General features: G+C 33.4%; 3 long non-coding RNA genes across 3 annotated transcripts; all 3 read left to right on the top strand.

Annotated features, from left to right (window-relative positions):
* Positions 1 to 1,866: 1,866 nt before the first annotated feature.
* LOC147540297 (uncharacterized) lies at positions 1,867 to 5,673 on the top strand. Its single transcript, XR_015224954.1, has 3 exons — positions 1,867 to 2,165; positions 3,925 to 3,974; positions 5,444 to 5,673. It is a non-coding gene; the product is annotated as an uncharacterized LOC147540297 (long non-coding RNA).
* Positions 5,674 to 8,853: 3,180 nt separating this feature from the next.
* LOC147540296 (uncharacterized) lies at positions 8,854 to 9,428 on the top strand. The gene is made up of 2 exons (XR_015225046.1): positions 8,854 to 8,886; positions 9,097 to 9,428. It is a non-coding gene; the product is annotated as an uncharacterized LOC147540296 (long non-coding RNA).
* Positions 9,429 to 10,010: 582 nt separating this feature from the next.
* LOC147540295 (uncharacterized) lies at positions 10,011 to 12,208 on the top strand. Its single transcript, XR_015225045.1, has 2 exons — positions 10,011 to 10,153; positions 11,589 to 12,208. It is a non-coding gene; the product is annotated as an uncharacterized LOC147540295 (long non-coding RNA).
* The last annotated feature ends 3,763 nt before the right edge of the window (positions 12,209 to 15,971 follow it).

Genomic DNA, 15,971 nt, shown 5'->3' with positions numbered 1-15,971 from the left:
GTCGGAATTCGGCCTATATATTGTTAGGGCATAGCATATTAAAACAAGAAATGGACCAAAAGGATACATGTAGTTGTATTTGCGCACCCATATTTATTAGCAAATAACACGACGAAATGACTGTTAATCACTTTACATGAAATTATATATACATAGCATAAAATAGATCTATGTGAAAAATAATTTTCAATATTTCCTTTTTTTATGAGATAAATAATTTTCAATATTCACAATGCAAAAACAAAAATTTTCAACATTTGGTTCACCTTTTTTTTTTTTTGGAAATTTAGATATTAAATATCATAAGCCCGAAGGCAATAAGCACCATACATATCACTCATCCGACTTTTATTTTCAACATTTGGTTCACCTTATTTGCGCTAGCTAGTGGGAGTATATTTTATTTGTGTCGTTTGGCAACACTAAAATAAATTACTTTTCTGCTTATTTAAGTAGAAAAGTAAAAAAATTAGTTTGGTAACGTGAAAACTTCCGACTTTACTTAAGTTAAAATTTGACTTCCTTTTGTAGTTCAAAATTTTTGCTTTTGACTTCAAAGTCAAGTTACCTATGTCTAACACATACAGAAATATTACTTGACAAACTAACTTTTTAACTTTTTTTTTTACTTATAAGTAACTATTTTGCCACACATACTTCTTATTTTTTTTAACTTTATTAAAGCAGAAGTACTTCTACTAGAAGCAAAAGTTCTTCTACTTTTGTTTGCCAAACGACACTAGTGATACTAAAGAACAACTTCTTACGTTTTGATTACACTCTCTCTTCCATTCTAGCTTAATTAGCTGAGTTAATAATGAGAAACTAATTCATTCCATTCATGATTATATCTAATAGATATACTCACATAATTAATACTATACTAATATGTCAAACCAACTCCTATGTTTTCCCAACCATGCATTTTCTATATATGTTAAAAATATCAACAAATGGATCCAAACATCAAGTTTGGTTGTAGTCTCATTTTGTGAGCAAACTAGTCAAATTTTGGGAAGCAAACTAGTCAAATTTTGTAAGCAGATTTTGTATGTTATACTACTATAATTTACTCTATGTAAACATCTATAAACTTGTACAAATATTATGTAACCGTAGAAAGAATTTAATTAGTAGATCTTTTAGACCTATGAAAATTTAGTTTTAAGAGTTGTCTAATTATTTTTTTGAACACTATCCTTCATTTTTCAAAAACAACTCTTTGTCAAGGTTTTGTGGAACATAGAAGGGCGCGCAAGATGACAACAATGCGTCAGGCCAGCTAAACGAGGCAACTAAAAACATATAAATTTATTATATCATTAGACATATGTTCACTGGCACTTTGGTACATTTTATCAGTTTTCAGTGTAATTGCAATGAGAAAAACTCTATATAATCTTTAGGCATAGACTTTGGGGATCCGGTGCGAAGTTTTAACCCGGGACCCTTCGTGTATTGCGAAAATGAAAAATTATTTGTATACGACAAATTGATAAAATATCAAAATAGTTTAACCGAATATAATATTATCATGACAAAAATATATTATGTGAAAGTATTAATGCATGCAATGCTACATAATACTAATATGAATATAATTTTTTCCAACAAAAAAAATAAATAAAAAATTAAGCATCCGGAAAACCCAATCCAACAAGTAAAACTTACATTTTTTGCACAAAGAACTATTAGGATGATAAAGAAAAATATGGGCACTTAAAAAAGAAATATACAACCCTATTAGAGGGAGGGAGGGAGGGAGAGAGAGAAGGAGAGAGAGATAAACACAAAGAAAAGAGAAATAAATAGAGGATCAAAGAAAAATAGAGAGAAAAGAAATAAAAAACATATACACAAACAGAGAGAATCTATATAATAAAATAGGTGGATGGGTGCTGACTGGGACAAACCCAGAGATATATCCGGTCGTCCGTCCCACGTCAGCACTAGCATCCACCATTGGATTTGACCACTTCATTTGAGGAAAGGATTCAGCCACGTAAGTTGGGGAAAGGATTCAGACGCATCTGTTTCCCAAGACCAATGCATCTATTTCCCGCCGGATACATCTATTCAATCTTTTTTCTATTAAAACAGTGGCTGCTCCATTTCGAGAATTTTTCATTTGTTTCACCTTCCATTATCAGTGCAGAGGAAGCGAGGTAAGTTTGCTTCTGTTCGTCTTTTTTCTCATGTTCGTCTATTCATCTAATCTATTTTATTGGAATCAAAATTGAGAGTAGTTTTGTTGAAATCAGAAATGAGTTCTTTTGGTCTGTTTTGATTTGGAATCTTAGAAATAAGTATGTAGTTGCTTCATCTATGTGAGAAATAAGTCTTGTAATCTATTTAATTTGTTCATCTATTGGAATCAAAATTGAGAGTAGTCTTGTAATCTATTTAGTTGTCTGGGAATTTTTATTTTGTTGTCTGGAGTTGATATGGTACTTTTGTGATAAAAATCTGCATAGACTTCATACGCTCACAACCTGTTTGATAAAATGTCTCAAACAAAATGTCTCAAATTGAATGCCTCAAACTTTGTTATATCCAATTTATGTTTATGTTTACTGCTGTTTCACATGATAAAAAGTTGTTTGTATGTTGTAACTTGGTACCTCTCAAACTAGGAACCTCTCAAACTTAATAATATAAATGGAAATTAGAATAAATTCATTAGAAATCATGAACTTTTCCATGGGGTTGTCTTTTTCAAATATTAATATTTGTAGTAGTCTATTGATCACTGTATACTTTATGTTTCATCATTGGCTTGTGACATGAATGATAGTTTGTTTTGGCACCACTACTCATTTTTCAACTTGGTAAGAATCATTTTTCACAACTTTTCACATTGACATCCCTTCATTGTAATTTCAAATATATAGAAATGTGTATTGTGCATTTGGGGGGTTTGTTTCAATTCATGAGTTGTTGTGAGATATTGGGTTTTGCTTGAACGATTATTTGATTTTGTAGGTAATAGTAGTGATGTGTTCTAAAGATTTTGATAGTTTTCGATTTTTGGTGGTCTTCACAACCTGTCACCTGTCCATCATCATGCGATGCACATGTACTAAATATGCACGCCATAACCACACCACCAATCCCTGTTTATAGAAGTCCTGCTTGCCCCCGTTGCCATATTATACATTGTCCCAAAATCGAAAGTGTGGAACTCAATATAGTGCGACTTCCAGTTGTTCGATAAAATGTTCTAATGTGGGGTCTTCTAGGATATCAAGCTATTTTACCTTTTGTTTGAATTTCTTGATATTGAGTGCCTGGGACTTGTGAAGCTTGATGTACCTGTAAGGCTTCTTCTGGATTTGCATGTTCAGTGGATGAGGTTGACATGGTAAATGGGCTGTTGGGGTAGTCGAAAGTGGAGGTATTATTAACTTTAAGGGAACATACCAAATTGCATTAGTGGCTCACATCATGAACAACCCAGTTTATGTTGCTGCTGAAACCTATAAGGATCGTAAAGGAAATTTTAATTATCTATTATGATTTAATCATAATTGGGATGTCTATCAACTTTCTTTAAAATGTTGAAGGCATGTGGTCTATGTGGATTGACGTCATTTCTTCTTGTTAATGTACTAAACTTCACCATCCGTAGCCAATATCACAGAATGTTGTGTTTTTTGTTCATTTTGTTTATCGATTGACATGTTGGGAAAAACACATTTTTGTGGAGTACTGGATGGATAAAGTTGCAGGTTCTCAAATTGGTTGTAAGATAGGTTGAGTGCAATCTAGAGTATGCAATCAAACTTGAGGTTCCTATTAGTATACATGTGTAGCTTGACTTCGAGGAGTCATAAAGATAAATGGTTTATTTATTTCAAACATAGACACCATTCTTCTTCTTCCCTTCTCAAAGGAATTCGTGGTAATTGTTCTTTTGCATTTCAGGTTGGCTGCAACTATCAACAATCTCTATTTGTTGTTCTGGCTTCTCAAAGGTAAACTATTTTTACTCATCCTTTGATATAAGTTTTTTGGTTAAATTTTTTTCTCCTTCTGTCTTTAATATAATATTTTCTTACATTATTGTTTGAACAAATTTGAAAGTGAAGATCAAATTGTGTTACATAGTGAATTTCTTCATGATTTTTGTTATTGGTGGTTGAAAAGTGTTTGAATTAATGTCAAGGTAAAAATGAAAAATAGGAGTCCACTAATGAGTTAGATTCACCAAGTCAGTGATGTCTTCTTTCAGTATCAAAGAATCACCAATACAAGACTTTCATAGCCATACAAGTGATGCCTTAGATCTGAATTAGTGTGACTCTAATGTGAGTAACACTTCCACATAAAACTAGCAAACCATTGAACATGAATTTGAGAGCTTTCTTTTCGGCTAATGGTTATAGTTATTAAAGGTTCAGATGGAATTACAATATTTTTTGTATAGGTGGCTTGGGAGATGACTATATTAGTTTAAAATTTGAGCGTATATGCTATAATATGTATGGTATTTTATAGAAATGTCCATGCCTTATGGCACAGTTTGTCTATAGAAGAAGAAGACAAACCAAAATAACAACAATATAATCAGGTACTTTTTACAAAGGTCACAACAATGATTTTTTTTTTTCCTAAAATCTGTTGTTTCTCTCTATCTGGTTGAGTCTTTTTATACTTACTCTCTTTTGGAGTAGATTGTACTGTGAGATTCAAATTAAGATATGAATAATGCACAAGAATATATAGATAGATGAATGAGAGATGGTAGCACTATCTCTCTTCCATTGGCATAAATATTCACATCATAAAACCATACGTTTCCCATCAACTTGGGAACAATATGTCACAAGCAATTTAGAGAACACAGTGAATTGTAAGTACTCTTAGAACTTTGATTTGCAGAAGAGTGAATTTCAAATAATTGCATGTTTATCATTTGAAAACAGTATGAGATCTACCATCTCATTCATTTCGAGAAGGAGAAGAAGAAGATACATAAAAAACGTTTCTCATTTTAAAATGATCTGAGTCTTGCTATTTCTCAAAAAGATTTGCTGACAAGACATATCAAAACTTGTCATGACAAACTATTTAGGGACAAGACGAACGACATGTATGCTTCATATTATGTTTGACTGTTTGTTATGTTTTCACTTTTCTTAAGATTCTATTTTTTAATTTTTTATTACAAATAGGTTAATATTTCACTAATACGACTTAGATCTTAGTCTATCTCTAACACAATCTTTGGCGGAGAATATAATATTTTTTTTCTAGATCAATATCTTCCTCGTGTGGAGACCATTTCCACTAGAACGATAGATGTGACTCATGGTCTCAATTGGTCGTGGTGTGGTACTGATGTGGCTTAGACCAGTTTATTGAACTAGAGTTATTTGTTGCCATGTGTTTCTGGTATTTTCCTTAAACAACTTATATTTTTCCTTTTTCTCATTTTCCACAGGTACATGAGCAAACATTGTAGCTAGCTCCAAGTCCAATCCAAAGAATTTTGCGAAATTTGTCGTTCAATTTCTATTTGTATTCTTCCCATTAATTAATGAGGAGTTTTTATTGGATTTATTTTCAATAAAAGCATTCAACTGTCCTTTTATTCTTCATATAATGTGATTAATGATTTCATTAACAGGAAATATAAAATTTTAGTAATGAACAAATGCAACATACGTATAACAATTGGATGCACTAAACCTTTGCAATGCAAATTAGATAATGTATCAAACAAGTTCATCCGTGCCGGAGGCACGGGTTATACCTAGTAATATAATATAAAGAAACATAGAGAGGAAGCAATGAGAGGCCTTTAGAATATCTAAACCATAACAACATGGGCCTATGCTTAAAGAATAATGAAAATATGGGCCTTATATTGGATTGGGTGCCCTTAGTATTAAAAGTCATTTAAAACATTACACGGTAAAGGGGGACCTCAAACCTGAGACCTCTTATGCACATAAACAGGTCACAAACCAGCTAGGCTACAGGCCTTTTTTTGTTTTTCAATCAACGACTTTTTCCTAAATGCATAAAAGCTTAACATTATTAAAGTGGGGCCCTTATATGGAGAGGGACTGGGTGGGACGGCACCAGTTGCACCCACTCTCCCACACCCCTGCTTTCCAATAATAACGTTATACACAATGCAAGCGATGTTTCTGGATACCATAATTATCTATTAAACTTCATTTTTTTCTAAAGCCTAAAGATTTAGTTTCATTGGTTATCGATTCTAAAATATTACTCAAGTAGTTTCTTTTTGAATTATTTTCCTTTTTAGCCCCTTGCTTTGTGACTAGCTTCCTTCTTGGCTCCTTATTTCTCATAAATTCAAATTTGCCCCTTTTTTTAAAAGTAAATGCCATAACTACCCTTTCACTAAATATATTTTCAAAATAAAAAGAAAAAAAACATCTCTCCACCTCACCTCTCTCTCTCTCTCCACCTCACCTATCTGTTCTCCGACAAAGTCGTCGGTCGAATTATTTTTCAGCCGGCAACCTTCAAACAAAAAAAATGAATTATAAATCAAACCCTAAGATTGCCTCGTCATACGCTCCCTTGGCTTCCTATAATTGTGCTTAACCATTACCGACCCGCCCCGCCCCGTTTAACATGAAACGGTGCGGGGCGTGTCGGATTTAAACATAAATTTCATATTTTTATTTCAAATAAGTTAGATTAATCAAAATAATATAAATATTATAAACAAAATTTTATAACATTTTGGTTTTATCAACTATAAACACTACAACTTATTACATAATATAAAATATAAAATAGTTAAATTGATGATATAAGATAAAAAGTTTTAGAAACCTATTGTATATATAATACATAACATATATAATCGGGGCGGGGCGGGGCGGGGCGGGTTTTACTACCTAATCCCAAACCCGCCCCGAACCCGGTAAATGGTTTTATCTTCATACCATTACCGTCCCATTTAATAAACGGGACGGTAAAACACGTTCCATTAGGGGCGGGTTCGGGAAAAAACCCACCAGTTCGGATCAAATTGCCACCCCTAGAGAGGAAGCAATGAGAGGCCTTTAGAATATCTAAACCATAACAACATGGGCCTATGCTTAAAGAATAATCAAAATATGGGCCTTATATTGGGTTGGGTGCCCTTAGTATTAAAAGTCATTTAAAACATTACACTGTAAAGGGGGGACCTCAAACCTGAGACCTCTTATGCACATAAACATTACGACTTTTTCCTAAATGCATAAAAGCTTAACATTATTAAAGTGGGGCCCTTATATGGAGAGGGGCCGGGTGGGACGACACCGGTTGCACCCACTCTCCCACACCCCTGCTTTCCAATAATAACGTCATACACAATGCAAGCGATGTTTGTGGATACCGTAATTATCTATTAAACTTCATTTTTTTCTAAAGCCTAAAGATTTAGTTTCATTGGTTATCGATTCTAAAATATTACTCAAGTAGTTTCTTTTTGGATTATTTTCCTTTTCCGCCCACTGCTTTGTGACTAGCTTCCTTCTTGGCTCCCTATTTTTCATAAATTCAACTTTGCCCCCTTTTTTAAAGTAAATGCCATAACTACCCATTCACTAAATATATTTTCAAAATTAAAAGAAAAAAAAAACATCTCTCCACCTCACCTCTCTCTCTCCACTTCACCTATCTGTTCTCCGACAAAGTCGTCGGTCGAATTGTTTTTCAGCCGGCAACCTTCAAACAAAAAAATGAATTATAAATCAAACCCTTAGATTGCCTTGCTATATGCTTCCTTAGCTTCCTATAATTGTGCTTATTGTGCTTGTTCATCTTTTTTTCCTTTTCTTCTTCACACTGTCAGCCCAGATTGTCTTTGAATCGTCCCTAGAGCCATTAACCTCCTTCTGGACCTCGTCCCCAAGCTTTGGCAGATTTATTGCGGTTAGAGAACTAGGGTTTATGTAATACCCAAATGTGGAACTAGGGAAAAATTGTTATGCCCTAGATAAAGTGTTTTGGGCATTGTTGGGAATACCCAAAATAGGGTTTAAGTCAGTGATTTGGTATGTGGGTTTGGAATCGATGGGTTGACGTTGATTTAGACGGAAAGGGGCAGAGAGTTTTGAGGGTATTGGGTTGTTGAAATTTGTGATGATTCTGATTGGTGAAGTTTTACTGAGGAGTTTATGAAGAAGATCAGCCATCGAAGAGATTGGAAATTGAAAGGAATTAAGATTTTAGGGGTTTTTCGCCTTTTCAATTGAATGATCTGATGACTGCAGAGAGAGAAGAAGGGAGCCTTCACATTCCCACTTTATCAGTCTAATTGGCTTGTAAAACAGTGAAATTCACTGAAAATAAATTTCAACAATTGTCATTCTTCCCATTTATATAATTGGTTCAATAGACCTCTGGCGAAGGGAAGTGTCGCGAGAGAGAGAAGAAAGGTTTTTTTTTTAAGGTCGCTGGTCGGAAATTTTTCGACCGGTGACCTCGTCGGAGAAGAGAGAGGTGAGGTAGAGAAACGTTTTTAAATTTTTTTTTATTTTGAAAATATATTTAGTGGAAGGGTAGTTATGGCATTTACTTAAAAGAGACCCAAATTTGAATTTATGAAAAATAGGGGGCCAAGAAGGAAGTTGGTCACAATGTAGGGGGCCAAAAAGGAAATAACTCTGTTTTTTTTATGTCCTCCTTCATAAACCACTAAAATTGGAAGATGCATTAGGGTTATGATATGGGGGAGTACGGGAGAGTAGAAAATGGAGGTGCCTTCTGAATTTTCAAGAATGCTTGTGGACCCAAACATATACAATATAACCCAGCCCATGACGATAGGATCACTATATTTTGATTTATTATATAGGGGGTGTGGTTTTCCTTCAGCTAGGGTTTTGTTGGGTCTAGCAACTATGAAGAGAGGTAATCAATGAAAACCCTAGTTTTTCTCATTTATCTTTTGACAGTAGTTTAGGTCTTCAGTTTATCTTTACAGATAAGGTTTATGATTTCTACATTTAGGTTTGATAAATCCCCATTTTTTCATTTTGATTTATAAACTTCTTATGAGCTTTTAGACTTGAAATTTCTAGTGTTTTGATTCTTCTATTCATTCTTGTATTTGGTTCTCAGTTATTTATGTTCAATGGAGATTACTCATTATTGCAAGTAATTATGCACCAAAGACTCAAGGTCTCAACTTTCTGGTTATTGTAGTAAGAAGTATTAATTAGGGTTTTGTTATTGTCTAATAGTATTCATGGAAATTGGGTGACAATGGTAAGAATGAGAACACCAATGAGAAACTTGGCTAATTAGTTTTGAGCATCTGTTTTTCTCCTTACCTGTATAGGATTAGCTTGTAATGAAACTCTGAAATATAAATATTTTGGTCACTTTGGTTAAAATGTTTCGAAATTTAATGTCTGGTCAAGGAATGAAAATTTGAATTATTTGGGCCGAAATGACGGAAATATTTTTATTCCTTGGGTAGGCATGGAGATGAAATATTTTGAACTTTATTACTTAGCTTGTGGAGTTCGATAAAATTTCTATCCTAATAAGTTTTATTGTATGTTATGTTTTTTAAGCAAGCCATATGAAGCAATGGTTTATTCAATTTATATGTACTGACTGTGTTGTTGCTTTCTTTGTAACTTATGGTATTATCGAGTACTACTTTGATCATATACTGCTACCACATTTTCCAATGATGAACGATTTAGTAATCTGAAAGTAACATGAGATTCCAAAATGATGGTGCTCCCTTTTTGCAATCTTAGCTTGCATGAGGTTGAGGAACCTAGAATCTCATGGCGTGCGGAGAACAGGCATTTCTGAGAGATGTGGTAGCTTTAAGATATGAAGAGTTGAACACTTCTAATTTATATATATTATCTAGTAATCTTGTGGTTATTCATATTTTTTCGACATGCATTAACATGGCCGATGAACATATTCCATCTCTATACCAACTACAAATATTTAGCCTTATATGTTTAGTTTCGGAACTTTGCGAAGTGTTTTTTGGCCATGGACTTTATTAGGGCTCAACTCAAGCTACTTCGGAGAGATCAAACCCATCTGTAGGAACTGACATTTCAAGGATTGGCTTGGTCGGTTACACAATTGAAGTTCTTGTGGTGATGGTGAAACTACAAACTTGGTTGTCAGCTATCGTCGGTTTGAGGTAACCTTCTCACTTCTCTTGTTTGTTCCACTCGAACTCATATGTGCTTTTCCTATGTGTATATTGTCGGTAATTTTTCCAACTTGATAACACCAGTATGTGTTTTGAATTACCAAAAATCAGATAAAGCTCTGTTTCATTTAGGTTTCATGATCTCTGAAGTCTGTCTGTTTAAACGTGTTCTTCTTGATTTTTAATACTATTGCCTACCGCATTTTATCATACTGTGCTCCCACATTTTCCCGCTGATGAACTATTTAGTAATCTGAAAGCTCGCATGAAATTTCTTGAATTGTGGTGCTCCCTTGTCACAATCTTATTGTGCAGAGGTTGAGGAACCTGTAATTTCATGCTATGTGGATAACTGGTGTTTCTGAGGGTTGATACGGCACATACAAGAACCGAGAAGACTAGTGTGTCTTTTCTTGTTCTTTTGTGTAATAACAAGGTTTTCGACTAAGATGGGCTGAGATTATGCAATGTCAATGGCCAACCTTTATATTCTAAATCAAATCTGTATATATGACCAACCACAAAAAAGAAAAAAAAGAACAGTATAAGGGATTTTTTTATCAATATTTTCTTAATTTTCCAATATCTTCATCATAGTCCTATTTGCTCTACCATTTCTTCTTCCTTTCTCTTGTTAAGTCGGTTTTTTCTCTAATAGGGAGAAAAAAAGTGGAGAGAGAAATTTTGAGAAGATAGAGTGTGTGTTGGCGACTAATCATATATTTTCGAAATCCCCAATGGTGGTCAATGAACCATAAAGCCATAGATACTAGGATCTAAAATCATTCTTCGGCTGACCCATACATGGATTTGTGAAACATAGCAACTGCTCTAGTGTAACACTCCGAACTTTAGTAATTATCGATATTGTTTCTGGTATTGATAGTCCAAGCCTAAGAGGCATAAAGTTTTAATCCAGCGGAGGCCATTATGACCTCATCCATCAGGCCTTGGTTTTGATAGTTTTAGCCTAAGAGGCATAAAGTTTTAATCCGGCGGAAACCGTAACGACCTCATCAATAAGGCCTTGACACTTGCTAAACTTGAGCCTGGGTGTCAAAAGCGCAAACAATATTCATAACTGCTAAGTTTTTGGGTGGCATAGCAAGACTGACGACTGGAACCCGTAGATTAAAAGGTTAGTTGCAAGTTTTGATATATTTTAATGAATCAAAATGATGCAATTGATTATCACCTGGAGCAGAATATAAGAACTACTTTTCCCAGATGCTCCTACATTACATTCCAGTTGTACTCATTATTTTGAAGATAAACCCTCATTTATCTTCATATCCATCGTAGAAAACTGGCCCTCCTTGTCACGATTGGTAATTACTTCCAACATTTTAGAGAAATTTACATCTACTTAGAATGTTTAGACATGACAACTTGTTTTGATTCCATCTTCTTTTCTGTGACGCAGCTTGTGCTTAATCCGTGGCAAGTTTCTCTCCTTGGTAAGCAGTATGCTTATGGTGATTACTAAATCAGCCTGGTGTTGACCTTTTTGCGTGCAACAGTGGAGATGGCGATGTATACATTGTGATTATTTCTTCATATGCAAGTATGCAACAAGCATATGTTGAGGTGGTGCTTCTGTCTTTTTATTATATGAATTTAACTCGTCTGGATTTATCTTGGTTTAGTAAGAGGCAAAATAGTTATTTCATGTTATTTCATAAAATGAGTTCTTAGTTCGGACTTATTTTATGTTCAACTCATATGGATACCAAATCGGAAATTCATGCAAAATCAGCAACTTGGACGAGACACAGATGGAAGATGTTTGTTTGATTTCGTTTATTAGTATCTAATCATAATTGAAAGAAGTTGGTGGCTCGAGTTGACTCAACATATTCTCTTCCGTTTGGAACATGAGGTAAGATTTTTGTCAAAGTCGATTTCAATTTGGTTTTCTAAACGATAAGATATTTAGGCAGCATGAAATAACTAAAATCATGTGGTATGAACTTATTATTTTAAGTGTTTTAGTGATCAAGCTCTGTTCTTCTTAAATTTTGGCTAATTCCCGTTTCGCCTTCAGTTTATGACCAACTTCCTGTATTAGTCTTTCGGATGAACTATATTTGTTTCTTTGGATGAATATCTTTTGTAATAGTATCTACCACGTTTTATGGTTCATTTACATTTTCGTAAAAGGAAGAGGTTTCTATATATAAGTGCGCATAACAAAAGTTGACTGTGACTTGAATAGATTTGATTTTACTGAAGAGATAGTCTGGCTAAAGTTTATAATAATGGGGGTAAATGCATATAGATTAGACAATTCATGTCTAATCGCCACCTAATATTCCTTCAACTATAAACCCACATACGCGTCTATTATAAGCTCTCTTACGCATCTCTCCACAAGACCGGGAGTAAACCTCATTGATCCCACGAGTCTACGACTAGATATATTTTATTTGTTATTTGCAGATCAAATAAGAGCTAAAATGAAAATTTTCAAGGACTAAACTGAAAATCAAGTTCATTCTTGTTCATCTAATCATCTTCAAAACTCATCATCACCTACCACAACCACCCCTACAATCATCCAACACAAACAGTATTGACGAAGGAAACTGGCTTTATGAAGCTTCATTATTTCTTCATTAAGGAAGGAGTTCAACATTTCAAGAAGCTCTTGAAGTTCAAGAATCCTTATTAATGGAAGATGTTAACCGTCATGAGCTATCAAGAATCACTTGATTCATGAAAATAAAATTTTGAGTGAAAACATGTTTTTAGAGGTAAGAACAAAAAAAAATGTGATTCTTGTAAAGAAAACTCGGATTTCTATGATTAAAATCAATTTCTTCAACAATCCAAAATTTCAGACAGTAAATGCTGAAAACGATGATGTTTTTTGGCCAAAATTTATCCATAAATTATGACCAATAATGTCATTTTTCCCATAAAATTTCGGTGAAAGTTGTTTTTCTTTGCTACAACATTTTCATAGAATTGATTTTAAATTTGGAAAAGAATATAGGGCACGTAGGACTCATATGTAAATAACCTACAAATTACATGACAAAAAATACAAAAAATTGCTTGAAATTTATCTACAAAGAAATAAATAAAAATCGGTCACAAAGAAAAAGAGGGGAAATAAACGACAACAAAAAACGATAAATTTTCGGCAACAGAAAACAATTAATTTTCGCCAGTATACCCAAAATTCTCATCTTCTACACTTCGGGTCTACCGAAAACACGTCGTCCTCAAATAATTTGTCATCGTCGTCTCGTTTTCAACTTCACATAAGATAAAAATAAAATAAACTTATAGAACCTAACTAAAACCAACACAATCTTATATGTATGAAATCTTAGTTCTCTCGGTGTTGAATAATTCAAGATTTCTAGAGAGAAAGTTAAAACTCATGTTGTAATCCAACCAACAACAATATCCACACAAGAAATTTCAAGCTTTTTCAATAGCATAAAGAGAACTATAAGAAACCAAAAGTTTTGATCATTGACTATTTTGATTTCAATAGTTTTAGCTATTAGTTTTAGGTTTAGATTTTTATCAAATTTGTTATTTGGAGAGACTTTTCTTTAAATTAAGCATTACTTTTAAATACAAAATAATTTTTGGCCTGGAACTAAAAGATCCCTGTAAATATTAAAAACATGCTCTCTAACTAACCACCTCTATCAATCACTAGGAACTGTTATGTAAATTCAAGTGACCCTTTTCTATATAACTTATAACCAAGTTTTGCAACAAAAAAAGGAAAACTTGTAACCAGATATGAGTTTATAACAGGTTGTTTAGTTTTATATGGCTAATAAGTATCACAAAAAGTAAACAATTATATGTTCGCATAAATGCTGATATTATTGATTATAGTTCTTAGGAAATTGTCAAGTTGGGAACGTTATTTGAAGAAGAGTGTGGACAAATTTTTCGAAAGTAATTTGAATATGAGAGTTGATGTCTAACTCGGTTTACGATGCACACTTTTATCAATGTAAAGTGTGTATCTTAGAATTGATTTTTTGGAGAAGTTAAGAGGTGGTTAAATGCAAGGGTGCTACAGATACCAAAATCTTTGAGAAATCTCTATACTGTTATTCTTCTTTCTACTGAAAATATCGCGTCATTGTTCGTCATAGAGTAGGTTTCCCCAACCGAACAACATAAATCTTTTGCATTTGTACGATTGTTTACTGCCATTATTGTTATCCTTGGTTTGCTTGTTCTCAATCATAACATAAATACTCAACACCATTTCGAAGATAAAAGTTGAGTACTGCATTACAGATTATCATACTAATGTGCATAAAGATCGAGTTATAGCTATTTTTATTAGTGATCCTGTATATATTAGTGTGATTTGGGAATTGGGAGATGTGTCCACCTCTCCCATACTCTCCCATGGTCATTTGTTTTCAGAATTGTATTGAGATGGCTTATTGAGACACCTATGGGACAGTGATCGAGATAGGAAATCCGACAACTAATAAAAGTGCAAAGATATTTTAAGATATTCATAGATATATGATGAAGATCTAAAAGATTAAGTTCATATGTTTAAGATATTTCTTGTAATTATGTAATATTATTATTAGATATATATTATCTTGTTTCTTTGATTAACAAAGAATATTAGGAAACTAGGAAATCGTAATTTAATCTATAAATATGAGTTGATCTCTTATGGCGTACGGGAATCGTGTGGGAATGAAATGTGATTCCTAGGAATCACAATCCGGATTATTGTTTGACTCGCGGGAATGCAGGGGGAATCGTATTCCCAGGGATGGGGTAATAGCAAACCCAAGGAGGGGGTGGGTTTGTGATTCCCATTTCCAGGAATGCTTTGTTTTGATATTTATAGACCAAATTATCCTTAATAAAATATTAGAATGACTATTATTAAAATCGTCCTCCACATAATATCACAACTAAAAAAATTAAACACCTATGGTTAGCCACCACCATAGCAATTATTTTTCTCGCTCTCTCTTCCTCTCTCTAGTTTTCTTCCTTTTCTATTGTTTTTTTTCATTCCAATCGATTTCGTAATGTTTAAAACGAAAAGGTTTTAGTTGAGACCTTTATTTATTAAATTTTTAAATATTACTTAAAATTGGTGTATCACGTTACTATTTCATATCTACAAATTTGAATAGATAATACCGATCAAAATATATAACAGTTGAAGTTTTCTTTATGTAGTTTAAAGATATAATAGAACTTTTACAAAAAATCATAATTCCGATTCCTACACAAACCAAACACCAAGTTAGGAATCTATGGGAATCGAATTCCCATTCCTGATCAAACCAAACATCAAAATGAATGATCTAATTCTCAAGAATCGCGTTATGAGAATGCAATTCCCAAGAATCACATTTCATTCCCGTGCTCCAAACATGACCTTATAGTTTTTTCATTGAGTTATGTCTAACCAATGTAACAAATCAAACCCACCCAATGTAACGAATCAAACCCACAATTATAACGAATCAAACCCACAATTGTGGTAACTATTAATAAATTCATTATTGATTTCTATGTGAATGTCGGACATAATTATTCGACTGAACCACATTAAATTATCGTGTCACCTATTTCAATTTTCTATTTGAATTATCACATAATCGTGAATTTAACAACATTATTTACCCTAATCGACAATAAATGACGTAAGTCATCCACCCGGGGAACGGTTCCTTAATGTACAAACCATGAACTCTTTTCTACCCAGAGGGAAAAGGAGTGATATGTATAAGACATAGTTTGGCGGCCTAACAAATCACACATCCTTTCAGACAAGGAATTCACAAAC

The sequence above is a fragment of the Eschscholzia californica genome, unplaced genomic scaffold (assembly GCF_041429995.1).
Source record: "Eschscholzia californica isolate CP2 unplaced genomic scaffold, dmEscCali1.0.p SCAF_5, whole genome shotgun sequence".
Lineage (NCBI taxonomy): Eukaryota > Viridiplantae > Streptophyta > Magnoliopsida > Ranunculales > Papaveraceae > Eschscholzia > Eschscholzia californica.
This window is presented reverse-complemented; position numbering and strand designations above follow the sequence as displayed.